Source organism: Helianthus annuus, chromosome 8 (assembly GCF_002127325.2).
Source record: "Helianthus annuus cultivar XRQ/B chromosome 8, HanXRQr2.0-SUNRISE, whole genome shotgun sequence".
NCBI classification, from domain to species: Eukaryota; Viridiplantae; Streptophyta; class Magnoliopsida; order Asterales; family Asteraceae; genus Helianthus; species Helianthus annuus.
In genome coordinates, this window is record NC_035440.2 from 17708784 (window position 1) to 17718779 (window position 9996).

At 35.2% G+C, this 9996-nt stretch overlaps 2 long non-coding RNA genes across 2 annotated transcripts; both read right to left on the reverse strand.

Moving 5' to 3' along the window:
* Positions 1–4195: 4195 nt before the first annotated feature.
* On the reverse strand, positions 4196–6913 carry LOC118481191. Its single transcript, XR_004864776.1, has 3 exons — positions 5378–6913; positions 4732–4810; positions 4196–4248 (listed from the first exon to the last, which is right to left on the reverse strand). It is a non-coding gene; the product is annotated as an uncharacterized LOC118481191 (long non-coding RNA).
* An 895-nt stretch (positions 6914–7808) lies between these two features.
* On the reverse strand, positions 7809–9961 carry LOC118481192. The gene is made up of 3 exons (XR_004864777.1): positions 9013–9961; positions 8346–8424; positions 7809–7861 (listed from the first exon to the last, which is right to left on the reverse strand). It is a non-coding gene; the product is annotated as an uncharacterized LOC118481192 (long non-coding RNA).
* Between the last annotated feature and the right edge of the window lie 35 nt (positions 9962–9996).

The window sequence follows — 9996 nt, forward strand, 5'->3', positions numbered from 1 at the left end:
TTGTATGATTGCTTGAAAACAAACCCTAGATGTAAACTCGCTAATTTAGCATCATAAATTAGTGTTTTGGTTAACTAGTTATGTAGGTGCTAAGTGGGTTTTATGACTATGGGATGAACACTAGAATTATAGTGTTAAAATAGATGAACATTAGGTAAATAATGCAAGTTCTAGTTGTAACTTATAAACACTAGACATAAGGGCTTGAAATTGATGCTTGAAACTCGGTTGGAAGTTAATCAAGAACTTGAGAAAAGAAGTGTACGAATCTTGCCCACAAGGTGCTCGTTAAAATGCCTAAGTGAAATTGGGTTCCTACTAGTTCGTAGATAGAACTTGATTTGAATAAGTATTTGGGTAAATGCCAAATATCATGACAAAACGGGTTTCCCTTATGGAGGAAAACCCGTAGATTTTGTGAAATGAAGAAATATAGTGTCTTCGATAATCAAGAGCTAGGCTAACTTAGTGTTAGTAATAGCACGAACTCGAACTAAAAGATTAGTTAGAACGATGGCTTAAAAGAACGCCTACCGGGTAAATTGAAAATGCCTAAACTAGCTAATGAATGTGAATGTGCATTTTAGATGTTAAGGGATGTTTGACTTTCACAAAAGTCAAAGTGACCTATAATACAATAAAATATAATTTTTGATATGAAATGCGTAAGGTGGAATAATCGTATTAAATTATGATTAAACTAACCACCTTGAAAAGATGATTGAAAATAGTTTGACGCTTAACGAGCTAGGTGGAGGCTTGGGAAAGGAAGCGGGTCAAACAAATCAAGAATGGAAAGAAAAGCGTGGCATGGATGCGAGGTAAGTAAATCTTACACCCCTTTACATTATGTACAAATTACATAATTGCAATTATTGTTTATGAATGCTACAAAATGGTTGGTATAGAATGTTCCAACACGATTCAATGAGAGTCGGAACAAGGGAAATTGGTAAGAAATCATGAGTTATGGAAAAGGGGTAAAATGGTAAATTAGTCATGTAATGATCAACAAATAAAAAAACGGTTTTATGTAAAACGAGTACAAGGAAAAACTGGGATAGGTTTAAAGGGGATGAAATGGTACTTAAATACCATCTCATACGGACAAATGTTCATTTTGACTAAATAGGTCAATTGGTGTGGGTAACACCATTTGACAATAACTTTTGATAATTGCTTGTTGAGTTTTGTAATCACAGAAAATAACATAAGTTGCATCGCTTTAACTATAATGATTTAAAGCAAAAGTTAAGTAAACGGGTCAATACTTTGACCCAAGCCAGGTACGTATAACTAAGCTTCTTGGTTAAACATACAATTTTGGTCAAAATATTTAGTGAGAGTCATTCGTCGTTAAGTGAGGGACTAAAGTTGACAATAACACCCTTGAAGGGTATATTGGGCAAACGACTCATCGAGGTCGTTTAAGAACTTGCATAAAGGTTATGGAATCATTAGACATGAACAAAGGTCATAGGAATACGCATTCGCGGGTCAAATGCTCAAAAATGGTCATTTTCGTAAAATGACCAACCGATGGGTAAAAATTGGGAAAAAGGGGTTCATTATGATAAATCCGCCACAAAATAGTTGTGGTGGAATATTTGTAATTAATTAGATATGGAACTTTTGTAGCGACAAAAGAAAGGCACAAGTTCTAGACTAAAAGGCTTAAATACCCTTAACGGGTCAAAATATGCATTTAAGCGTAAACGGGTCAAAATCTTGTAAAAAAGGTAATAAGCCGAATGCATAAAAGTCTCAAAATTTATTAAGCCGGATGTTGGACTTTAACTCCATATGATGGAAAATCAAATTACAAACATGTAGGAAGAAACGGTAGGTCAAACGGACCAGCGAATTAAAAGATACGAAAGATTTCGTGTCAATTACGGCAAAATGGAAAGGCTGAATGCCGGGGCCACCGTAACTTACGGTGCCACCGTAAGTTACGGTGGAGCTGAATTATTTATGGTGGTTGCCTACTGTTGTACGGTAGGAAAAAATTTATTACAGAGGTCACCGTAACTTACGGTGCCACCGTAAGTTACGGTGGAGGTCATTTTCAAATTTTTGTTTTTGGAATCAATGGTTTCCCGGACTCGTTTGGTCATGTTATAAAGCCCGTAAGACTAAAGCATTTCGTGTTTATGAAATGTAGGTACACTTTGGATGCCAGAAGACGATCAAGCTCAACGAAGGACCGAACACGATATAGTTACATGCTTCCGCACTTTGACACATTGCAAATTTTAAACAACGAATTCAACCATGTTTTGTAGAATAACTTATGAATTGTAAAAGTTTTAATAAACTCGTATTTTTATAGTATGTGTAGGCTTAACTACACATCTAATTGTTGGTGTTTACATATAAAATTGTTAATTAGTAACTAGGGTGTTACAGGGGTGTAGGCGTACACCCGTCAGTGCCAAAAATAATAATGTGGTGTGTCTATTGATCTTTAACCCGGTCTACGGATTGGGCTACTGAACGTATAAGGAACATTTAATTCTTTTACAAGATTATGTTCAAATAATTATCCTACGTTATAAAAAGTTTGTGCCACGTGCATTCAAACCAATTTTATTAAACCTTCTAAAATGAGTCAGTTGATTGTATTTACCAGTGTAAACTGACGTATTTTCCCAAATAGGTTAAGTGCAGGTACTACGCGAACTAGGTTGGCTTTCTCCTAGCGTCCACAATAAGTCATGCAAGCTTGGATGTCAAAACTGTTGAACAATGTTTCCTATTTATTTTTGATCCACCTGTGGATTGCTTTCAACTGTTTGTGATACTTGATATTACAAAATTATTAAAGTTGAAATATATCTATCTTTTGCTTCCGTTGTGCATATTAAACATTGTGTTGTTTGACTGTAATGTTACCAACCACGTCACGATACTCCCCACCGGGCCCACCGGTAATACGTGGAAATATCGGGGTGTGACAGGTTGGTATCAGAGCCAACATTGAGTGAATTAAACACTAGCCTTTTGTGTTTAATCTCAATGACACAATTGCACATTCCTAAATTTTCGAGTCTAGACAAAGAACATAGGACAAATCCAAATTTGTTTTTATTTTAACTTTGTCCTTTATATTTCTTGTTATATCTTTTATTATTTTGACAGGAAAAATGCCACCAAGATTTAGAAGAGGAGGACGAGGTAAGGGGCCAATCACCGCCCCTAATGATCACGAAGCCGGGCCTTCACGCCACCAATGGGTTTTGGTAACCCGATTCCTACCTACGCCGGTTCAACGGCGTACAATCCGTTTGAGCAGCCGGCTCACACTCATTATAACTATGCTGAAGCCAACCCGTACCTTGTAGCGGCAAACTACAACGCCCTACATCCGGAAGGACCGTATGGAGCTCCTTAGGGAGTGGGATATCCATCTCATGGGTATCAAATACCTGCCCGACCTCCGATTCGGCCGCAGTCGCAGCCACCACGATTTTCCCCACCGGAACAGGAAGAAATCCTCCACAGGTTAAACCGGGTGGAAAGAGATTTTGAAGAAGAGCGTATGAACAACCGTGGTTTCCTCAAGGGCCTAGCAAGCTTGTTGAAGGGGAAGAAGAAGAGGGATCATTAAATCCCTATATGTATTGATGTAATTCCTATTTCAATCAAGTCCCTGCGTGGACACTTATCTGTGTATTTAGTCCCTGCGTGGACTTGTCTTTTAGTCCCTGCGTTGACTTGTCTTTTAGTCCCTGTGTGACATCTATTCTAGTATTTGGTCCCTGTGTGGACTTGTATTTTAGTTTAACCCCTACGTGGGTAATTTGTCTATTAAAAGTCCCGTTTAGGGCAATGTGTAATCCTTTTAATAACTAATGGAATGTTAAGTTTATAATTTTCATTTTTGCCATTATATGCATAAATACATTATATATGAAATAAATAATTCAAAATCATTCCTTTTAAAATAATCTGCCTATTATATATTAAATAAGAATCTCAAAGGTATAACCTAGCTTACATGTCTTTATAAGACTTGGCCAAGATTGTCACACCCCAACCGATGGCGGAAACATCGGGATGAGACGAACAAATTGCTCAAAACAACATAACACTAAATGTGACAATAATTTATTTAATTCATTTCATAAATTCTAAAGTGAAATACATAGTTCCAAACAATACAACATATTGTTCAACAATAATTCAAATGTTATGTGGGTTTCTAGAGTTCATCCTAGCTTGATTCTTGAATCTTGTACTTTCAACCTGCAATATGTATTAAAATAATGTCAACAAAAAAACATGTTGGCGAGTATACAAGTTTTCATACATAGCATAGTACGTGTTTAAAATGTTTACTCATATCCAAATGTGAAATACAATATCATGTTAACAGTATATACTCGAAACGATTTACTCTATGTGCCCAAACCAAAGTTTAACGCAATTAAAGTGTACCCAAACGAATTTGAGTAGGTTGACATAGTTAAACCTAACAATACCTGCTCATAGAACAGGAGGGGCGTTTCTCAACCTATAGCGCTACCATTGTTAGGGGAGGCTTGTACGAAGTTAATGAACACATAGTCATTAGGTGTTTACAGTAGCATAACATGTCTAACATGATTAAAATGTATCACATAGAGTAAGGATAGAGTGTGCATAAGATGTTTAATGTGTTGTGATGTTTGATATGTAATACATATTGCACCCAAAAGTGTAAAACGAAAATGGGTCATGTATACTCACCTTGGAGTGCGTTGCGCTTCCTTGTAAGAATGTACGAGTAAAGATGGAGTATCCAAGAGAGCGAACGAGAGTGATTAACCTAGTTATAAAAACGTTCTAATTATTGATAAGTTAAATAATTAATTCTTTAGATGTGGTATTTTAATCTAAATATGACTCGTTAATATACAAAAAAAATTGTAACGAAATTTGGTTAATTTATTAGTAAATGTATAATTATAGTTCAAAGAGGAATGAATTAATAATCATAGTTTATATACTTTGATTGAATTAAATATTTAAGGCTAGGATTTAATTAGATGAAATAATTTCAAAGTTAACCGAATAACTAGTTAGGCAAAATAATAACAATAATAATAATAATAATAATAATAATAATAATAATAATAATAATAATAATAGTTTGATAAAGAGAAGAATCATTTGAGAAAAATAACAAAATCAGTCATTATCTTCCTTAAAATAGCCAATCGAACAGAACATCAAAACCAACCTTGTGTTTTACTACAACACTTTGATCAAAAGGATCAACGTGACTGTTACAAATTAAACTCATATCTTAAGTTGATTTGAACATTTGAACATTTTTAAAATGAGATGTGTGTCAACAGTATTAAAGGAAGAACAAAAGACAAGGAATTTATACCGAAACAACAGGAACCGATCTCCGGCAAACTCCGAACCCATGCGACGTGCTCAGTGAAACGAACAGGAAACGGTTTCTTGTCACGATCTTCGTACGGCTCCGGTAACTCCGGCAAGTTGCAAGGGTGCTCCGACATGTGTTCGTTATCGTTCTCGCGAGTGAAGAAACGGTGAGAGGGTGGCTATATGTATCGGGTTAGTCTGGCAACGTACTAGTGTTCCGACAAGGTTTTAACAGAGAGTTTGAGCACCGGGCCATTGATTCGAAAAGGTTGCGGTCTTGTCGAGAGGGGGATGAGTTTACGTGATGGTGTTTTAGAATGAGAGTAGAGAGGGTTTTTCGAATGGTGTGTGTCGAAATGGTTGAGGGCTCGGTATTTATAGACTTCGCTCGTTCCGTATGCGAGTTGTATACATGTCTCGATTCATGATTGGGTTTTAATATGGAAACACGGAATTGATATATGTTTCGTGATTACAGGAACCGAAAATCACGTAAAGAAGAAAAGGAAAGAAACAGACTGTGAAAGGTTGTGGGCGGCAACTTCGTTCAAAAAGGAAACCAGCGCCAATCTCGGATTTATATATCGAAGGATCATGATATAATAACAAAGCTGAGTTATGGTGGAGTGGTTGTATGCGCGTTTGCTGAAGGTAAGGTCACGAGTTCATATCCGGGCATAAGCCTCCTTATTTTTATTTATGATTAACTGAACTAACTGAGTTTTCTAACTCAGTTAGTTGGTTCCTTTATAAAACTAACCAAGTTGGGTTTAACTTGGTTAAATTCAATATTCTAAAGGTTTAACTAGCTTAGTTAGCCTAAACTACTAAAAATAATTAATAAATCTTATAATTATTTGTAAATTTAACTAATTTAATTTATTAAACTAATAAATAAATAACCATATTGATAATTAGATTAAAAATTAGAAAAAATATCTTTCGACGTTCATTTAATTCGCGAAAAAGAAAAATTTCGTGTTTCAAGGGTTGGTATTAGGATCCGAATATCAAAACGGGTCGGATTTTGGATATCCGTTTTTGACGGATGTTACAGTCTCCCCTACTTTAGGAGATTTTGTCCTCGAAATCAAAGAGAAGACTTTTAAAGATTCAACTGAAAAAATAGATGAGAATTGGTCATAATGGTTGCTTAAGAAAATTGTTTTTTATGAACGAGTCACATAGCATAGAATGTCTCAAATAGTTTTACGTAGCATATAATGTTTCACAGAGCATATAATGTTTTAAATAGTTTCACATAGGATAACATGAATAAAGTGACATGAATTTTCACATAGAGTAACATGTATGATGAAAGCATAATAAATTTAATTTGTTCACAACAGTATCGTTAATTGTTTTAGATTGCGATAATAGTGCGAAATGTGTCTCCTAGGTAGAAACGAACGTAACGCTCAAACGTAAAACACATAATAATTGAGATGACATAAAAAGAGATTTAACGTAAAATATGGATTGTCACGGAACGTAACATACGACACTTCCAAAGTGAATCGAAAACCTTTTCGAATTAAGGAAACGTGCTTTGGCCTAATAGGTGTTAGTACTCTCATCGATGGTCCCCAGGTAGGCAACGGGTCCTTAATGGATTTATACGAATGCCAAACCTAGACAGGACGTCCCGACTACCGGTACCTAACCCTTCCAGTTACTACACATCCTTAATCGATTGGGAAATCGAGACTTTGGCGAGAGCGAAAATCGAGGAGTGGGACTAGTTAAACAAGATGCGAGTATCACCTCTAACTTGATAACATCGTACCCTAATGTGGTTGGTACTTATCCTAAGATAAGGGTCCACTAGAATATGAAATGGAAAACTCCCAACAAGGTTTGGATATCACTCCTAACTTGAGGGTAGATTTCGTGCAAAAATCAAAGTATAGCTGAGTGAAAATCATCACCAAGTGTGGGAATCACCCCTATCTTGATGAATCATTTCGATTGTGTTGTAAGAGTGTCTTCAAAGTCTCCAAGTGTGTATTGTGTTAGCCTTAGGAAAGGCATGTATATTAAAAGTCCAAGAGAATAGAGGGAAACAAAGAAGATAGAAGGAAAGTTGTTTTAAGCAACACATAGTGAAAAAGCTCCTAAACTATAGACTAGGCAAGGCATTCCTAATTCCCTATAGTTATGGCTCTGATACCAATCTGGTATCAGAGTACTCCTACTATAGACTAGGGAAAAGTATGGCAATCCTACCTAATTCCCTATAGTTATGGCTCTGATACCAATCTGTCACACCCCAACCGATGGCGGAAACATCGGGATGAGACGAACAAATTGCTCAAAACAACATAACACTAAATGTGACAATAATTTATTTAATTCATTTCATAAATTCTAAAGTGAAATACATAGTTCCAAACAATACAACATATTGTTCAACAATAATTCAAATGTTATGTGGGTTTCTAGAGTTCATCCTAGCTTGATTCTTGAATCTTGTACTTTCAACCTGCAATATGTATTAAAATAATGTCAACAAAAAAACATGTTGGCGAGTATACAAGTTTTCATACATAGCATAGTACGTGTTTAAAATGTTTACTCATATCCAAATGTGAAATACAATATCATGTTAACAGTATATACTCGAAACGATGTTACTCTATGTGCCCAAACCAAAGTTTAACGCAATTAAAGTGTACCCAAACGAATTTGAGTAGGTTGACATAGTTAAACCTAACAATACCTGCTCATAGAACAGGAGGGGCGTTTCTCAACCTATAGCGCTACCATTGTTAGGGGAGGCTTGTACGAAGTTAATGAACACATAGTCATTAGGTGTTTACAGTAGCATAACATGTCTAACATGATTAAAATGTATCACATAGAGTAAGGATAGAGTGTGCATAAGATGTTTAATGTGTTGTGATGTTTGATATGTAATACATATTGCACCCAAAAGTGTAAAACGAAAATGGGTCATGTATACTCACCTTGGAGTGCGTTGCGCTTCCTTGTAAGAATGTACGAGTAAAGATGGAGTATCCAAGAGAGCGAACGAGAGTGATTAACCTAGTTATAAAAACGTTCTAATTATTGATAAGTTAAATAATTAATTCTTTAGATGTGGTATTTTAATCTAAATATGACTCGTTAATATACAAAAAAAATTGTAACGAAATTTGGTTAATTTATTAGTAAATGTATAATTATAGTTCAAAGAGGAATGAATTAATAATCATAGTTTATATACTTTGATTGAATTAAATATTTAAGGCTAGGATTTAATTAGATGAAATAATTTCAAAGTTAACCGAATAACTAGTTAGGCAAAATAATAACAATAATAATAATAATAATAATAATAATAATAATAATAATAATAATAATAATAATAATAATAATAATAATAATAGTTTGATAAAGAGAAGAATCATTTGAGAAAAATAACAAAATCAGTCATTATCTTCCTTAAAATAGCCAATCGAACAGAACATCAAAACCAACCTTGTGTTTTACTACAACACTTTGATCAAAAGGATCAACGTGACTGTTACAAATTAAACTCATATCTTAAGTTGATTTGAACATTTGAACATTTTTAAAATGAGATGTGTGTCAACAGTATTAAAGGAAGAACAAAAGACAAGGAATTTATACCGAAACAACAGGAACCGATCTCCGGCAAACTCCGAACCCATGCGACGTGCTCAGTGAAACGAACAGGAAACGGTTTCTTGTCACGATCTTCGTACGGCTCCGGTAACTCCGGCAAGTTGCAAGGGTGCTCCGACATGTGTTCGTTATCGTTCTCGCGAGTGAAGAAACGGTGAGAGGGTGGCTATATGTATCGGGTTAGTCTGGCAACGTACTAGTGTTCCGACAAGGTTTTAACAGAGAGTTTGAGCACCGGGCCATTGATTCGAAAAGGTTGCGGTCTTGTCGAGAGGGGGATGAGTTTACGTGATGGTGTTTTAGAATGAGAGTAGAGAGGGTTTTTCGAATGGTGTGTGTCGAAATGGTTGAGGGCTCGGTATTTATAGACTTCGCTCGTTCCGTATGCGAGTTGTATACATGTCTCGATTCATGATTGGGTTTTAATATGGAAACACGGAATTGATATATGTTTCGTGATTACAGGAACCGAAAATCACGTAAAGAAGAAAAGGAAAGAAACAGACTGTGAAAGGTTGTGGGCGGCAACTTCGTTCAAAAAGGAAACCAGCGCCAATCTCGGATTTATATATCGAAGGATCATGATATAATAACAAAGCTGAGTTATGGTGGAGTGGTTGTATGCGCGTTTGCTGAAGGTAAGGTCACGAGTTCGAATCCGGGCATAAGCCTCCTTATTTTTATTTATGATTAACTGAACTAACTGAGTTTTCTAACTCAGTTAGTTGGTTCCTTTATAAAACTAACCAAGTTGGGTTTAACTTGGTTAAATTCAATATTCTAAAGGTTTAACTAGCTTAGTTAGCCTAAACTACTAAAAATAATTAATAAATCTTATAATTATTTGTAAATTTAACTAATTTAATTTATTAAACTAATAAATAAATAACCATATTGATAATTAGATTAAAAATTAGAAAAAATATCTTTCGACGTTCATTTAATTCGCGAAAAAGAAAAATTTCGTGT